The sequence below is a fragment of the Sparus aurata genome, chromosome 17 (genome assembly GCF_900880675.1).
Source record: "Sparus aurata chromosome 17, fSpaAur1.1, whole genome shotgun sequence".
Lineage (NCBI taxonomy): Eukaryota > Metazoa > Chordata > Actinopteri > Spariformes > Sparidae > Sparus > Sparus aurata.
Window position 1 is genome coordinate 29325576 of NC_044203.1, and position 16877 is coordinate 29342452.

The 16877-nt window shown below is 39.2% G+C and overlaps 1 protein-coding gene across 1 annotated transcript in view; it reads right to left on the reverse strand.

Moving 5' to 3' along the window:
- LOC115566895 (vascular cell adhesion protein 1-like) overlaps positions 1-16877 on the reverse strand; it is a 43832-nt gene that overhangs the window by 14212 nt on the left and 12743 nt on the right. The gene's annotated exons all lie outside the window — the stretch shown is intronic.

A 16877-nucleotide genomic window follows, 5' to 3' on the forward strand; every position in this document is an offset into this window, starting at 1 on the left:
CTAGAATTAAGTTGTATTATCAGCATGAATGTTCATGAGTTGATGTGTCGTATAGGAGTTAGGATGACTCACCTTTTCTTCAGATCTTACAGTACACCATGAAAGATGAACAGAGAAGTGAAGTTCCTTCAGAGTTGTGCTGCTTTTTCAAACATCCTGCAAACGTTGACTTGAAAATGAGGAAGTCACAGAAGTGGACATGGGTGTAACAACGGACATTTTAAATGTTTTTTTTAGTTCAACATGTGTCTTGATCCTAGTTTTCACTTTACTGATCACAAAAAGCCTTTTCATCCAAATATTCACCTAAAAGTGTTTGTAGCACCGACCTGATAAGGGGAATTCCTGCAAATCAATTATACATGACAAAACTGTGTAATTAGCCTTTATTGTCAAAGTGATTTACACTGTTGATATAAAAACAATAACACTGTAATATTATTACTGAGAGAAACCAATTTACCTGCAGTGTTGCAATGTGGTTCTACTGGATGCTTATTGAAGTGTCCTTGAGCAAAACACTTAACCCCAAAATGCTCTTAATGTCTGTTCCATCGGCGTTTTGACAGTAAATGTGTGGATGTGTGGGTGAATGTGTCAGATGTTGCATTCACCATGACGACATTATATATGCAAAGTGAATGACTAAAACATAACTGTTAAAGTGTAACTCCAACAACTTTATACATCAAAGTGTGCTCACAGGTGTTGGGGAACACTACTGTATTGTACTGTACTGTATTATACTGCTGTATGTGTAAAAAGTAGAATAAAGTCTTTTGTGGCTCCAGAGGAAGCTGTATGTAATCTGCTAAACTGCTTTGAGTGATGTCACTCAGTGGCTAAATTGCACTGTGGGTAATTTAAGCAGCAAGATTTGAAGAGGAAGGAGAATGTGTGAATATAGAGGGAGATATAGTCAGTTCTGCTGTTCACAATATTTCATTTCCAATTAAGAAGATCAATAGAAAGACGTCTGTCTCCTCATTCAAAATCTATCTTACTCCCTCAAACATTAACATGTAGTATAAACAAGAACACTACAACAAAGTTTAACGTGACAACATTTTACATGACAGTTTTCATAGAGATTTATTTGATTTATTTAAAATTAATTTGAATTACATTTTATTCTTCTGATGTATTGTTCTCAAACCTCCCAGAAAACTAACTAATAGTCATACACACTCACAACTAACTGTGAATTTGAAGCATTTCAAGAGCGAGCAGAGTAACAAAGTATTAAATATGGAAAAAAAGCAATAAAACCTTTAGTTAAGTTATATGATAATTATCAGGCTCATCATCGGAGGAAGCTGACGTGGTCATTTTGGAGTTTGGGCGATGACATCATACTCTGGAGACAGGTCTCTACGCTCCAGTGACATGTAGGTTCTGTCCTCTTCTTTTGGCTTCACACTCTTCCTCGATTTGCTTTAAGGTAACAAGAGAAAGAAACATGCATATACTCGTTAATTTCTGTCTTCTATAGACCATCCATCTCCTAATCGGCAGAGCTTTCAACAAAATATATATAATCTATTGTAACATCATACCGAAGGAACACCGTGTAGATTGTCAACAAGACGTTCACACAGAGAGATACAACAACAACAGCCAAGAGAAGAAGTCCACTGTACGGTCCAAGATACTGTACAGGACCTGTCAGAAGAAATAACATAACACTCATCAGATCACTGTTGAGGGTTACTTTTATTCAACAGTGGTCCAGTCATCCTGTATGCATAGCCTGAGATACATTTTACGATTATTAGCAAGGCAGAAGAAAATAGTATTTAGGGTATGTCTTATTCTAGATTTTAAATAAACATTAAGAGAATACTACAGTGTTTATATGTGAAGTGATAAGCTGAGTAAATAGATGAGTACAATGGAAATACAAGAAATCATGATAGTTTCCAATTAATCAACAGAACTTGTATTGAGCACAAAGACAAACCGTGAGGCTCGAGGCTGTGGACAAAAAATCTCTGAGTAGTTGATCCCAGGGAGTTGGAGCTGTGGCAGAGCAAGGTGGAAAGATTCCTCTGTTGTGGTTGACTCAGAGTGATGATGCTGCTCAGACCTGAGACATTTAGAGGCTCACTGCTGATTGCAAACCTGTCAGAGTGATTGACAGGTAACCCATCCAAATACCAGTGTAGAGCAGGAGGAGGATTCCCCACAGTCTCACAGGAACAGTTGAGCTGGTCTGCAGTTTGAATGCAGTCATATGAGGACAGGATCTGTGGAGCAACTGTGATGAGACAGAGAAGACAGACATGAGTCAGCTAAAGTCATGTTTGATTAAGTTTGACCAGATGTAATGATATAACAAGGTGGTTGTTGAAACGTTGCAAGTGAAAAAAACTATTTGAAACATATTAAGGGCTTTACTGTGCTCATTCAATAATCTGTGTAAATATATTTGTAAATAAATTGATTGCAGCCATTTTAGCCAATGGTTGTGTTAGTTTAACCAGTGGGTCGAATAGTAACATCGACAAGGGATTGGTTAAAGTTTGTGACCAGGAGTTGGTGGACAAAGGGAGAAAGATCCTGGTGGCACTTCACATCAGACACCAAAGACCACTTGTGATACTTACAGTGAACATCTATTTTACTGATGTTGGACTGTCCAGACCCAATAGCATTTTCTGCCTCACAGAAAAAAGGACCACTGTCTCTGGAAGCTTTAATGTTTAAAACATGTCCAGTTCCCATGACAGTCTCCTGGCCTCTGTCAGCTCTGTACCAGGTGTAGTTCTTCACTGCTGGGTTGGCAGCACTACTGCATGTCAGAGTCACATCAGTGTCTTCTGGTACTGGACCAGAGGGGCTGACTGACACTGTGGTGTGTTTGGGTGAATCTGAAGAAAAAGTAATGAAACAAAAATAGGAATTATTTGTTACATTGTCTTTTGTAAGTTCTAATATCTGTGTACGCTATATATTAAATACATTTTTGCCAGGTGTACATTTCAAGGACCGGTTCTAAATTGCTAGACAATCATTGGTCAGAATCAAAATAAGCTCCAACACAAACAGTGCTGCTTTCAGTATTTATATGAGGTTAATTATTGATAACATGCTGTGTCTGACATGTTCAAATGTCTGTTTCTTAACAATGATGACGCTACAGTTGTCATGATGTTGCATAACTACGTGTTTTAGTTGTGTGGAAAAGTCTCTATTGTGAGTCAGCATTTTAGCTACGCATGCAAAAATATGGTCCCACTAACAAAGATCTATGACAAGCACTCAACCCTTTCTTACAGTGAACATCTATTTGACTGATGTTGGACCGTCCAGCTCCAATAGCATTTTCTGCCTCACAGAAAAAAGGACCACTGTCTCTGGAAGCTTTAATGTTTAAAACATGTCCAGTCCCCATGACAGTCTCCTGGCCTCCGTCAGCTCTGTACCAGGTGTAGCTCTTTACTGCTGGGTTGGCAGCACTACTGCATGTCAGAGTAACTCTGCTGTCTTCTGGTGCTGGACCAGAGGGGCTGACTGACACTGTGGTGTGTTTGGGTGAATCTGAAGAATAGATAATGAAACAATAATATTAATGACATGTGTTACATTGTCTTTTGTACGTTGTAATGTCTGTGTTCCCTGTATATTGAAAGGCTCCCTCATGACGATGGTTTTTGCTTGCTGATATTGTCTTGTGTACTTCTATTACGAGCACATGCCTTTTTTATGTGCAACAGTTAAATTAAACACAATAATTCAGAGGTGTGGAATGCAAAAAATCTCTCTTTTCCTGACAACATGGGTTGACACTGTTTGACATTTCCAAAATATCAGAATCTTAGCATCTAAATGAACCAATCGAGGACAATTATGATCAGTTTTCTGCATACAGTAAGATCTATCAGGGTATATAGAAAATAAACAGGTAAGAAATTTGATACATACATTGAACATCTATTTCACTGACGTTGGATCGTCCAGCTCCTAGAACATTTTCTGCCTTGCAGAAAAAAGGACCACTGACTTTAGAAGCTGTAATGGTTAAAACATGTCCAGTCCCAATTAAAGTTTCTCGACATCTGTCAGCTCTGTACCAGGTGTAGCTCTTTACTGCTGGGTTGGCAGCACTGCTGCATGTCAGAGTAACTCTGCTGTTCTCTGGTACTGGACCAGAGGGGCTGACTGACACTGTGGTGTGTTTGGGTGAATCTGAAGAAAAAGTAATGAAACAAACATTTGAATTATCTGTTACATTGTCTTTTGTATGTTCTAATATCTGTGTTCCCTATATATTAAATACATTTTTGCCAGGGATGATATCAAGGACCGGTTCTAAACTGGTAGATACTCATTGGTCAGAACCAAAGTAAGCTCCTAGACAAACGGTGCTGCTATCAGTATTTATGAAATTATTATTAATAATAACATGCTGGGTCTGGCATATTCAAATGCCTGTTTCATCATAATGACGATGCTGCAGGTGTCATTTTGATGTTGCATAACTACGTGTTTTAGAAGTATGTAAAGGTCTCTGTTGTGAGTCAGCATTTCTGCCAAGCATGCAAAAATATGGTCCCACTAACACGGGGCTATAACAAGCACTCAACCCTCCCTGTGTCTCAAAAGTCGACTTGATGACAGCATGAGTGTTGAGAAGTTTCAAGCATGGGCCAAGCTTGTGATCCTCACAGTCCTGTGCTCACAGGACCACATTTGTGTTTGCAGAGTGGAAAGGCTCCCTCATGAGGAGGATTTTCCACTTGCTGATATTGTCCTTTGTGCTTCTATCACGTGCACATGCCTGGTTTTTATGTGCACCAGTTTTGAGTCTGATATTATCAAGGACAAGATAGTATCATTTGTGAGGCAGAACTTTGCATAAAGTTAGACCTATCAGGGTGTACAGAAAATATATAGGTGAGAAATTTGATACATACATTGAACATCTATTTCACTGATGTTGGATCGTCCAGCTCCTAGAACATTTTCAGCCTTGCAGAAAAAAGGACCACTGACTTTAGAAGCTGTGATGTTTAAAACATGTCCAGTCCCAATCAAAGTCTCTTGGCCTCCGTCAGCTCTGTACCAGGTGTAGTTCTTTACTGCTGGGTTGGCAGCACTACTGCATGTCAGAGTCACATCAGTGTCTTCTGGTACTGGACCAGAGGGACTGACTGACACTGTGGTGTGTTTGGGTGAATCTGAAGAATAAAATTAATAAATCAGGAAAAACACAAATTATTGTAGGTGAGTGTTGGTCAATATGAAAGTTTCATGTCAAATTTATCCTGTCCAAAATAATTTTACTTAACTAGATTATGTGATAATATACCTGCATGTTTAAAGCTCTTAAAATGGCACGAATACATACTGGAATCACGTTACCTTACATTTGTTTAAACCTTTTTACTGAATCTCATTTGGGACACAGATCTTTAGTTTTGAATTCATAAAGTTTTCACACATGCTTGTCATGGTGACATGCATATGATGTTGTCATGACTGCTGTGACTGTACATAATTGTCACAGTTTTTACAATAAAATGTACAATAAAAAATATATATATCAACCTTCCCTATTTATGGGTTTAACTTTATATTGTAATGAAAATTAAGGCAGATTATGTCAGTTTTTCTTTTGAAGTTGTAATGTCACCATGACACCGTTGTGTTATTGTTGTCTGCAGATTGCTAACACCTGTGTAAGTACAAGATGGTAACTAATATTTGCTTTTGGTCACTACTTTTTGATAGGTTAAGAAAGCCACCATTATATGATAGTATGCTTATTTCTAAATTTGCTGCACTGCAGACATTGAGACCCATCATGGTATATAGAACATATAAGTTTGAAATATGATACATACATATGTAGGAACACCAGCCCTTATGTCTCCATCACAAGGCTCTGCTCCCTTTCCCCATCCTCTGACCTCTGACCTCTCAACCACAAGACAAGACTAATTTAACAAACAAAGCATTTCTGTTTGACTGAATATTTGCCTCTTCTCCCCCCTCACAAAGAAGATGAAGTCCTTCTTCCTCAGGCCAAACTATGGCCTCTTCTCCCTATAGATTAGGACGGTGTGTTGCTCTTGCTATAAACAGATCATTGGAGACGTTTTCTTATCAATTTTAACGACTTACTACAATAGAGTCCTCTCTCTCCACATCAGATGACAAGAAGTGGGGGTTGATGTTGGTTGGGGTAAAGATGACCCAGTCCTCCCCCCTCACAGGCCAAAGCGTTTTACGACCCTGTCTGTGACATTCCAATCTTTGCTGCATCCCAATCCTATACTCATCCACATTTCAATATGTTCTGAATAACTATTAACTACAATTTCATCTTCTTAATTTTATCAGATTTCCAAATAGCCAAGAAAGTCATACAGTAGATATTTTCCATGTTATTGTCAAGCCCAAATGAAGTTTATTACTTGATGAATTTGGGGTTTGAAAGAAACCAGCCCCCACCTTTGCGATGGGCACAGACTTGCATATCATGATCCTCTTTGTGTGTAATGCTTGTGTTATTTACCAGTTAAATGTCTGATGTTTTCTTAAGATAGAACTACAAGGAATATGTATAAGTCCTTGGTCCTACTGTGTATTGTATGCTTTATGGTTTATGTTGTATACCATTGTTTTATGCCTTAATCATGTTTTTAATTCTTTCATTCTTGGATCATATTCATGTTACATCTTTTAACGAAGACAAAAATTCGACTTTTAAGATGGTGAAGTTTTTGGGAAGTTAAAACACGATTTCGAAACATTAAGGCAATATAGTTTATTTGAATTAAAGTGTTGTGGGTCACAACTCCCAACACAGAAGGAGCATTGTCAGCCAGCCCCACCCCTGCTCGGTGTGCCTGCTGTAAGGTCATAAAAACAGAGAAGATGCTCTTCTCTCTTCGCTTACTCTTCTCTGGTCTTCTCTCATGCTGAGGCTTTGCTCTCACTTTCGGGTCCTGACTTCGGTCAGGACTTTGGCTCACTCTCTTTCTCCTTTTGGGTCCTGACTTCGGTCATGACTTGGAGTCTTCTCCTCCGGGCTCTCTTGCCCCCTGTTTCTCCTCCTGACTTCTCTTCTCTTCTCTTCTCTTCACTTCTTTGCTTTTTATTCTTATTTTTATTTTTAAAGTAATCTTTACTTTTATTTTTGCAACAAGCTCTAAGAAAGCGAATTGAACTACTTTAAGTACTCTACTTTTATCCAAGTCTTTAATAGAACAAATTCTTTTCTTTTTTTGATTTTTGATTTGATTTAATATAACGTTAAAGTACCACTGCCTGATCCAGAAGAAGTTGAATTAGTGAAAGGATCAGAACTTAAAGAACCACCTTGAAACATCAAAGAAAAGTCTTTTTCAAGACTGTGATCATCTGATGAAGAACGTTGCAGTCCATCGTCTACCTCAGAAGCCGTGCAAGGAGTCTTCCACAAAGGACACTGTGTGTGTTCATAGCCGAGATCAACTCTGCCCCCAGCGCTCCCAAGGCGGAAACCCCGCTGGGCCTTCGGACCAAGAGTCCCTCAACAGAGTACCGGCCTTCCCTCTGGCTACTGGACCGACGTGCCGTGCCGTGGTCCAACCCAGAACTCTCAAAGAGACCAAGCTTCAGTGCCTCCTGATGCCCAGACAAAACAGACTGAACGTCTTCATACAGCTGGATCCACACACGTGAGAATGAGTGGTGTCTAAAGTTCTGACTTCTGTCTAAAGTTCTGACTTCTGTCTCAGGTTCTGACTTCTGTCTAAAGCTCTAACTTCTATCCTATGGACTTAAGAAAGTTGAGGTTAGGGTCTCGCTAGTATTAAAAGATTACTCCCGTAATATTTAATATATAAAAACCCGACCCTTTAACTTTACCATCTACCGACGGTCACATAACTTTATTACTTTGCTTATTACATTCTTTACCTTTTCGTTATCTGTTGTTCGTCTAAAATTGTCATGTCATTTATGTTACCCCAAAATTATTTAGTCAATAAACATATATAATCATTTGTTTGTCTGGAACTTAATTTTGATGTGGAGAATCGATGGATACGTGCAAAGAATTCACTGCTTCAGAATATTGAGATTGAATAAATTGATTTGAAATTGATACTCTAGCTGTCCAAGTCAAACTTGTACAGTTAGATGTTTGGAATAGTTCCCTCCAGCCTATTCTAGTAAATCAAACAATGGAGGTGGTGCCCCTTCTACGAGTGTAAAATTAATCACCAGTGATTAATGACCTTGATTATCAAGCAGTGATAGTCCCCTACATTTAGACCTATGGTGCCGTCCATGGGAGGCCCGCATAGCCTACCTACCTGTCCTACAAATTTGTGGTGCCCCGTGTGAGGCATAGTTGATTACCAGTAATTAGTTAATTGCCAGTAATTAATTATCCCTTATTTTCAAAGTAGTGTCTCCTACACATAGAACTTCTATTTGTCTGGTGTTGGATCGTTCATCTCCAAGATCGTTTTCAGCCTTGCAGAAAAAAGGACTGCTGACTTCAGAAGCTGTGATGTCTAAAACATTTCTGGTCCCCATGACAACCTCCCGACCTCCGTCAGCTCTGTACCAGGTGTAGCTCCTTACTGCAGGGTTGGCAGTACTGCTGCATGTCAGAGTAACTCTGCTGTTCTCTGGTACTGGACCAGAGGGACGGACTGACACTGTGGTGTTTTTTGGTGGATCTGAAAAATGACAAATTATTTGTATTATTTATAGTTGTTATTTGCAATTAAATAAATATATGCCCCATTTTTTATTCCTGAAGGCAGATTGTTGACCCCCAAAATGCTTTGCAGGTTAAAATCATGTCATTTTTTTCTCTTGTGATGTGGATCCTACCCACTCCACTTTGATTACTCAACAAAAGAAAGTGTCAATTAAAGGGACAGAACACAATTATGTCTTTCACAGACAGACTCAGTTTATGCTAGGCTACAGAAAACCGTTAAACCTTAATTTCAAGCTTCTGGAACATTAGTTATAAACTACAACAACAACAAGCTTTCTTTCTGTTTCTAAACATCTCCCCGCCTTTTGGACTGTTAGGAATCCTATTCTAATTTATCTGCTCATTGAAATGCATTAAAATGATTGTTTATATATTATGTTGTATGTTAAACATGTTGGTGAAAATAGTTTAAATACTTACAATCTACCAGATGAAGTTAGTAAATCAGTTTCTCTGCTACATTTTCTGGGGAATATTGTCCTATAATGTAAGTGACCTGCAAGGACCAGAGTGCTTTAAAATAGCCTCTTATCTGACCAACAGCCCAAAATCCAGATGTTTAATTTACACTGTTATAAAAGAGAAAAGAAAGCAGCAAATCCTCATATTTTGAGTTGATCAACTTAAGCATTATTGGAATAATTGTTTCATCCCTGATTCAGACAAAGTCATGAAAACTAAGAGACAAGAGATCAGTTTATAATTATGATGAATTTCAGCAGAGGACAAATTAACTCACATGAAATATCAGCTGTCAAACTCGTGCTAACTGACTGAGAGCTGCCATCTTGTTTGTTGTAGATTGCAGTACAGGACATTTCCAGTCTGTGATAAAGGCGAGAAGCAGTGAAGGTCAGAACAGAGGTCTGGACTTTAGTTCTGTCCTGATTCTCCTGCAGTGACTCCTGAATGTGACCCAGGCTGGAGGTCCATGTCAGAGCTGGAGGATGAGACAGACAGGGAGCTGGAGCAGAGCACTTCAAACTCACTGAGGTTCCCTCCTCCACCTTCAGTGTGGACGGAGTCAGAGTCGGTGTGGGTGGATCATCTGGTGGGAAAGTAAATTTGGACCAATCAATAAATAAACAGTAATCATTACTCTTCATCTTTATTTTATTTGCAGAATGCAGTAAATGCAACACAAAGTCGCAGCAGTTCTAGAAAGGATCTTATGACTGAAGTTTTGGTAAATGGACTGTAAAACCTACCTGTGACTGAAATGTGCAACTTCTGGTCATGAAAATTATGTCTGAAGTTATTACATTCCACTCTGAAGAAATATTCTTTGCTGTGCTCAGGTCTCATGTTGTTCAGGGTTGTGGTGCAGTCTTTTCTTGTTAGGTTTCCTTTCAGTTCTCCTTGTATTGTACTTGATTGTGGATTACTGCTGTCAAACACAACAGTCTGTACATCAGATTTCCACAGTGCTCTACATGTTTCATCAATGTTTGAGTTAAATCTGGTCTCTACATCAAAGGAGCAGGGGATGGTCACACAGGATCCACTCAGAACCTCTATAGTCTGTGGTATTATGGTCTTGAACTGTCCACACAGGGCAGCTGAAACACAAGACACAAATCTTTGAATATGTTCAAGTGAAAACTGCTTTACAGTAAGAGAAGGACATTTTACCATTTGGTTGCTTTCATTTAAACCTCAGCACTGTACCTTTAATCATGAAATGATCCAAAATCAATATTCTTTATTTTCACATTGTTTTTCTAAAAGTTGGATAAAAAAATGAAAATTCTCAGAGAAATGCAATAGAAGACTTTTTTAGTTCACTTCGTCCTTTATTTGCTGCAGCATGTATTACAGATCATGTACTCTGGGCTGAATGTCTGATTAACGTGACATATTAATAGTTTTTATGATAAAATGTGAATGAACTTCAACTCACTTTGCAGCAGAAAGCCAATAAGAAGGACAGTCAGAGCTGCAGCCATCTCTGTGAGTCAGGAGAGGCAGAAACTCTGGAGAACACACATGGAACAATTCACATCTTTAGTACATTTCATCTTTCATCAACTCAGATTTTTAGAGTTGGATTTGCTGGCCACTGTTGAACACAATATGTGCATATATATATATATATATATATATATATATATATATATATATATATATATATATATATATATATATATATATATATATATATATATATATATATATAAAGGTTCCAAAGAAGACTGTAGAGCCTTTTAGACGGATATTCAAATAAAATTCAAATAGTTCCAGTCAGAGAAAATTTCCTCATACAAAGGTCCGGAACATCATAATGTCCAACTTGTGTTATGACTTAATTTTGACAATATTCATTGTCACTTAACATAGTACAGATGTATAACACTGTAGATATGTATTATTTTCTTCTCTTTAAGGAGAATAATGGCTGCATTTAAAAATAAAAATAAAATAGTGACAATAAATAAATTAGCTTTTTAAAAATTGTGCATCCCTAACCCCAAACCTATCCCATAAAATAAAGTACTTAATTTTTCTACAAACTAAAATAAAGTGTAGCAGCAGCTTGAGTTTCCCTTTTTCTTTCTTAATGTTTCAAATCTCAACAGTCTCAACCAGTTTTACAACAGATAGATCTCAACACATCTTCACAAGTGAACGTTTTTACAGTTTCTTCTTCTTTCCCTCTAATATCCCACTCGTCTTTCATCTGTCTGTATACAGAGTCGCAATGTTGATCCTCCTGGAATGCACAGATTTGATTGGCTGAGTAGTACCCAGTAGGCGTCTGGGTCCGGACTTGGATCCCGGTCCACCTGTTAGTGAGCTATGCTGTGGAGGATTCTGAGACACTGAAAGTCACCTGAATCCCAAGATAATTAGATTATTCTAGGTACTGGGTACACTTATTGATCATTCTTAGGGGAAAATGGGGACGTATTACTGCTTTTATTAAATCATGTCCTTTAAAAACTTTGACTGAACAATTTAATTCATTGTGACTAATTAAAAAACTTGACAGACTTTTATGAAGTTTTGCGATGGAAACACTTAACAAAAGGTTACTGACTGTTTCAGTGTTTCTACTCACTGTGAGGAATTGGCAAAACCAAATTATTGTCAGATCCTTTGACATTGAACTGGAACACAAGAAGCTAAACTGTATAGTATGATGCAGGCAAAAGTGATCAACATATTTCATTTTATTTCCGTATTTTCTTTGTTTTTACAGAGCTTAAAGTTGTGTAAAGCAAAAAATACACTCAAAAGTGACTAAATCTTACAAAAGTGAGTGTTTAATAGACATTTTTCCACATTTCGCAAAATTTCTTTTTCCTTTCTACTTTTGAAATGTTCATTAATCTGAAGTCACATGATTCAATATTTAAGCTTCTATTAATTTAGTTTTATTATAAGCATGAATGTTCATGAGTTGATGTGCCATGTAGAAGTTAAGGTGACTTACCTTTTCTTCAGATCTTACAGTACACCATGAAAGATGAACAGAGAAGTGAAGTTCCTTCAGAGTTGTGCTGCTTTTTCAAACATCCTGCAAAAGTTGATTTGAAATTGAGGAAGTCACAGAAGTGAACATGGGTGTGACGGCAACAAAAATGTAATGTTTTTTTAGTTCCACATGTGTCTTTTATATATATGTATTCACCTAAAAGTGTTTGTAGCACCGCCCTGATGAGGCGGAATTTCTGCAAATGAATTATACATGACTAAACTCTGTAATTAGCCTTTATTGACAACGTGATTCACACAGTTACTATAAAAACAATAACATTGTAATATTTAACACTGATTAACCAGTGTGGTTCCACTCAAGGCCGGATTACCCAATGGGCTTCATGGGCATAGGTCCAGGGGCCCACATGCACATGGGGCCCAACGAGCGGGGGGGGGGGAGCGTATGGCAAATTGAAGTTGCACACAGTGAAAGCTATACATCCTAAGTTATTTTAAAACCGATTATTATTGTCATTACTGCTATTTGTATAAATTCTACAAGTCATCGTTTAAGTTGAGTGACAGCGACCCCTCGCCCGGACCTCACCGCTTCCCGGGCCGTGGACCTCACGGGGGAGGGATGGGGTGCCCTCGCTCCCGGCGCCACTGTCGACCGGGGTGGACTGTCCTCATTGCGCCCCAACCACATCACGTCACGTAAAAAGCGCCAGGGGTCTGCGGCAATGTCGGCAACCCACCCATCATCCCATTCAAAGGCCGCAACAGGCGACTCATCGAACCGGGGTGAAGTTAGTTTTAGGTTCGCTATTTGGCAGATATTCACTCGGGTCCAGCCGCAACTTTTCTGAGGTTAACCCAGTCTGAGCAGTAGGAGGACGGTCAGTTCACCTCCCAGAGCCTCGCTGAATCCCTGACAACTGATTTAGGGACCATCATTAAGTTACTTAGCAGAAATATATTTCTCCGGACCCCCCTAGTGTTGCTAGGTTACCGACTCAGAGCAACACTGCTACAAAAAAATCTAGGGGAAACACTGTCTCCAGTTCAGTGGCGGTTCTAGACCAGTTTTAATAGGGGGGCCAGGTTGGGGCAGGCTTTTTTGTTAGGGGGCACATACAACCCGGAAAAAAGGATAAATCTCTCATTCAGACAAAGCAGTGTTTACAATTTCAGCAATATTGATTGGGTAGTAAATTGCTGAGACACTTTATTTCTGCCTTTCCCTTCAGAACAAATTCATTGCAAGTAATCGGTCATTGTATTATTAATGCAGACTCCCTGTCAGGGGGGCCACAGGGGGGTCCAGACTCAGAGTTACGGGGGCACTGGCCCCTGTTGGCCCCCCCCTAGAACCGCCCCTGCTCCAGTTTACTAATACAATTTGCTTACTCTACAAACCAGCAGCGGGACACCGCCGCAGAATGCATATAGGGGAAACACTGGTGTGTGTGCGTGTATGTATGCGGGGGGCCATCCCAGAATTGTGCCCAGGGGCTCCTGCCCTCTTGATCCCGGCCTGGTTCCACTGGCTGCATATTGAAGTGCCCTTGAGCAAGACACTCCACCCTGAAATGCTCTTGATGGCTGATCCATCAGCGAGAGAGCAAATGTGTGAATTGCTGCTTCAGCCTCCACCATCAGTGTGTAAATGTGTAAAGGCGTGGGTGAATGTGGCAGGTGTTGCATTTACCAACCGGACATTATTTGTGCAAAGTGAATGATTAAAACATAACTGTTAAAGGGTAACTCCAACAATTAATACATCAAAGTGTGTTTACAGGTCTTGGGGAGTACTACTGTACTGTACTGCTGGTATGTGAAAAAGAAAGTACTTTGTTGTGCCAGAGGAATCTGCATGTAATCTCATAAATTGCCTTCAGTGATGTCACTCAGTGCTGAAATGACATTGTGGTACTGTAGGCAGCACAATTTGAAGAGGAAGGAGAATTTATGGAATATAAAAGGAGATATTGTCGGTTCTGCTGTTTCGGTTTTGATAATTTGATTTCAAACTGTCCATAATGAGTTAAACAGTGTAATAGGAGTGTAATTCTACAACAGTGGACGGATTATCCAAATACCCACAGTGTAACTGAGCCCCTGGGTGACATGAAAATGGCTTGGTTGGGTTCAAGAAAAGATCATGTTTTGGGTTGAAATGATGATGTGAAGATTCAAGGACCTTTATTTTAATGATAACACAACAAACACTCGGTTAAGCATGTTAAAGGGTTGTGGTCATGCTGATAAAAATGACTCACAAGTTACTAGGGCTGCAACGATTAGTCGACGTAATCGATTACGTCGACAATAAAAATTTGTCGACACGAAATGTGTGCATCGATGCGTCGTATTTATTATTGTTATTATTATTTATCATCATTTAAAAACAAAAAATTTGAGCCGGAGCAAATCGCTTAAGCACCGCTACTAGAATGCGCACCACAGTGTGGCATAGAAGAAGAAGACGGTTCCGCAGAAGAAGAAGAAGAATATGAATGATGGCGGAACATGTTGAGGAGAGCAGGGAAGCGAAACCAAACACGTCCAAAGTTTGGGAATATTTTCGGGCGGTAACCTCCCATCTTCAATATATGACATTACATTTACACGTGACTCTGTTAGTAGAGCTCAGATCGAGCCCAAAAACATCAAACCCGACCCAACCTCTCGCACGTTGAGTCCTGGCCCGGAAATCGATAGATTAGTCGACAACCAAAATAATCGTTAGTTGCAGGAGATAACTAGAAATGACCAGTTAGTGAGGGGAAACTAATGATGTTGAAGTGAAATGTTTTGTTGACCCATACATCCACACAGTCCTCCTGGATAACAAAGTCACCTCACTTACTCCTGTCATGTCTAGTGCAGATGACAGTTGGTCAAGAGAGAGTTCGACACAATATTTCTGTTCTAGCAGTTCTTTATTGCTTGCAAGCAAGAGTCACTCATCAGCAGTACATAGATGATGACTGAAGAGAGGCGGTCTCTCCTCATCCTTTTATAGTAGCAGAAGCCAATACACGAAATTGCAGCTGTCACAAGGTTACATGTTAACTCACTAATAAAAATTCCCACCATCTCCACATCCACCTCAGGTTACACACCGACCTTCCATAGCTTCTGTGTTATACACCAGCCATTGTCAGAGCACATATCCCCAGGAGAGGTCACAGTAGAGGTTAAAAAAAAAAAACTTCAGGATGAACTCCTTAACTGAGTTCTTACTTATGTTTTGTCTTTTACAGCACTCTATATCATTTACAATATTTGTTAGATTATATATACAAAGAATAACATATTAAAATAATAAAGGGGCATTAGAGAATTTCCCTCACACTCCTTTGCTCACATTATAATTACTATGGACTCCAGAGACGTATTTGCCAAAAAACGTGCCGTTACTCTTTTTTGGAGGACAGTCTCTAGTATTGCTAGATGAAGCTTATCGTAGGAAAGAGACACAATTTTGGTGTAGTAGTCAAATAATCAACAAGCACTACCATTGTTTTTCCAAATGATTTTTTTTTCTTTTGCCAAAATAGTCGCATTTTTCAATGCCTGAACATACCCCAAAACTCACCAAACTTGGAATATAGGTCACACCTGGCAAAACATTTTATAATCTATTGTCGTCCTGAATTTCCACCACTAGGTGGCGCTACAATCAAGGAAAGCGTGTTTTGGCTCATAAGTCCCATATACTTTGTCGTACATTCAAAAACCTTATATATATTACACCACTTATATTGCATCTTTGTTGTTGTATTATGCATAAGTAGTGGTTTGCATATAAGTTAGGGATATTACTGGTGAACCTTAAAATCTTATGCTCATATAGCAGCTTATTTAGAGATGTGTATTTGATTTAACTGCTGAATAACATGTTGAGCATTGTTGTAACACAGTTCATTTCCTTTTTTTCTTTTTTTAGACCACACACACTCACACACACACACACACAAACATACTTTGTACAGTTATGTTAAAGTCCAACAACCTCATTAAAGGAAGTCAAATCAGATCTCTCTCTCCAAGTGCCTTGATTCTCTGCCCGGAATCATAGTCCATAATCTGCCGCCTCAACCAGCAGTCCTTTTACTGAGGCTCGCTCTCAAACAGAAACTGTTCACCTTTTTAAGCTCTTTCAGCCCTCTTACTTTTCAGCCCTTCTGCCTTTTCAGCTTTTGAAATATTCTGCTTTTTCTGCAAATTCTTGACAATTCAGCCTTACTAATGGCTACACACCTCTGTTTAACAGTCTGTAGGGTCACACAATGTAGTCCTCTCATTATTTGTTCTTTATGTAGATTGCAGGGAGTTCCTCTGATTTCAGTATACATTGTTTAATACTGGCAGGAGGAGCAGCCCACCAAATTTCAAACTTCATTTGAAGGAACAGCTTGACTGTCTTCTCTTTTGATTAGACAGGCTTCCTCCACCAGAGGGCAGAGCTGCCTTGCTAATGGATACAAACCTCTGTTTAAGAGTCTGTAAGTTGACAGAGTGTACTCCTCTCATTATTTGTTCTTCATGTAGATTGCAGGGAGTTCTTTTGACTCCAGCATACATTGTTCAATACCGGCAGGAGGAGCAGCCCATCAAATTATGAAGGAACAACTAGTGGGGCGGCTTAGCTGAAAAATCGTGCAGTCGGTACAGTTAAGGCCAAAGGCTGTCTGAAAAAAATGGGATACATGGCGGATGTGGT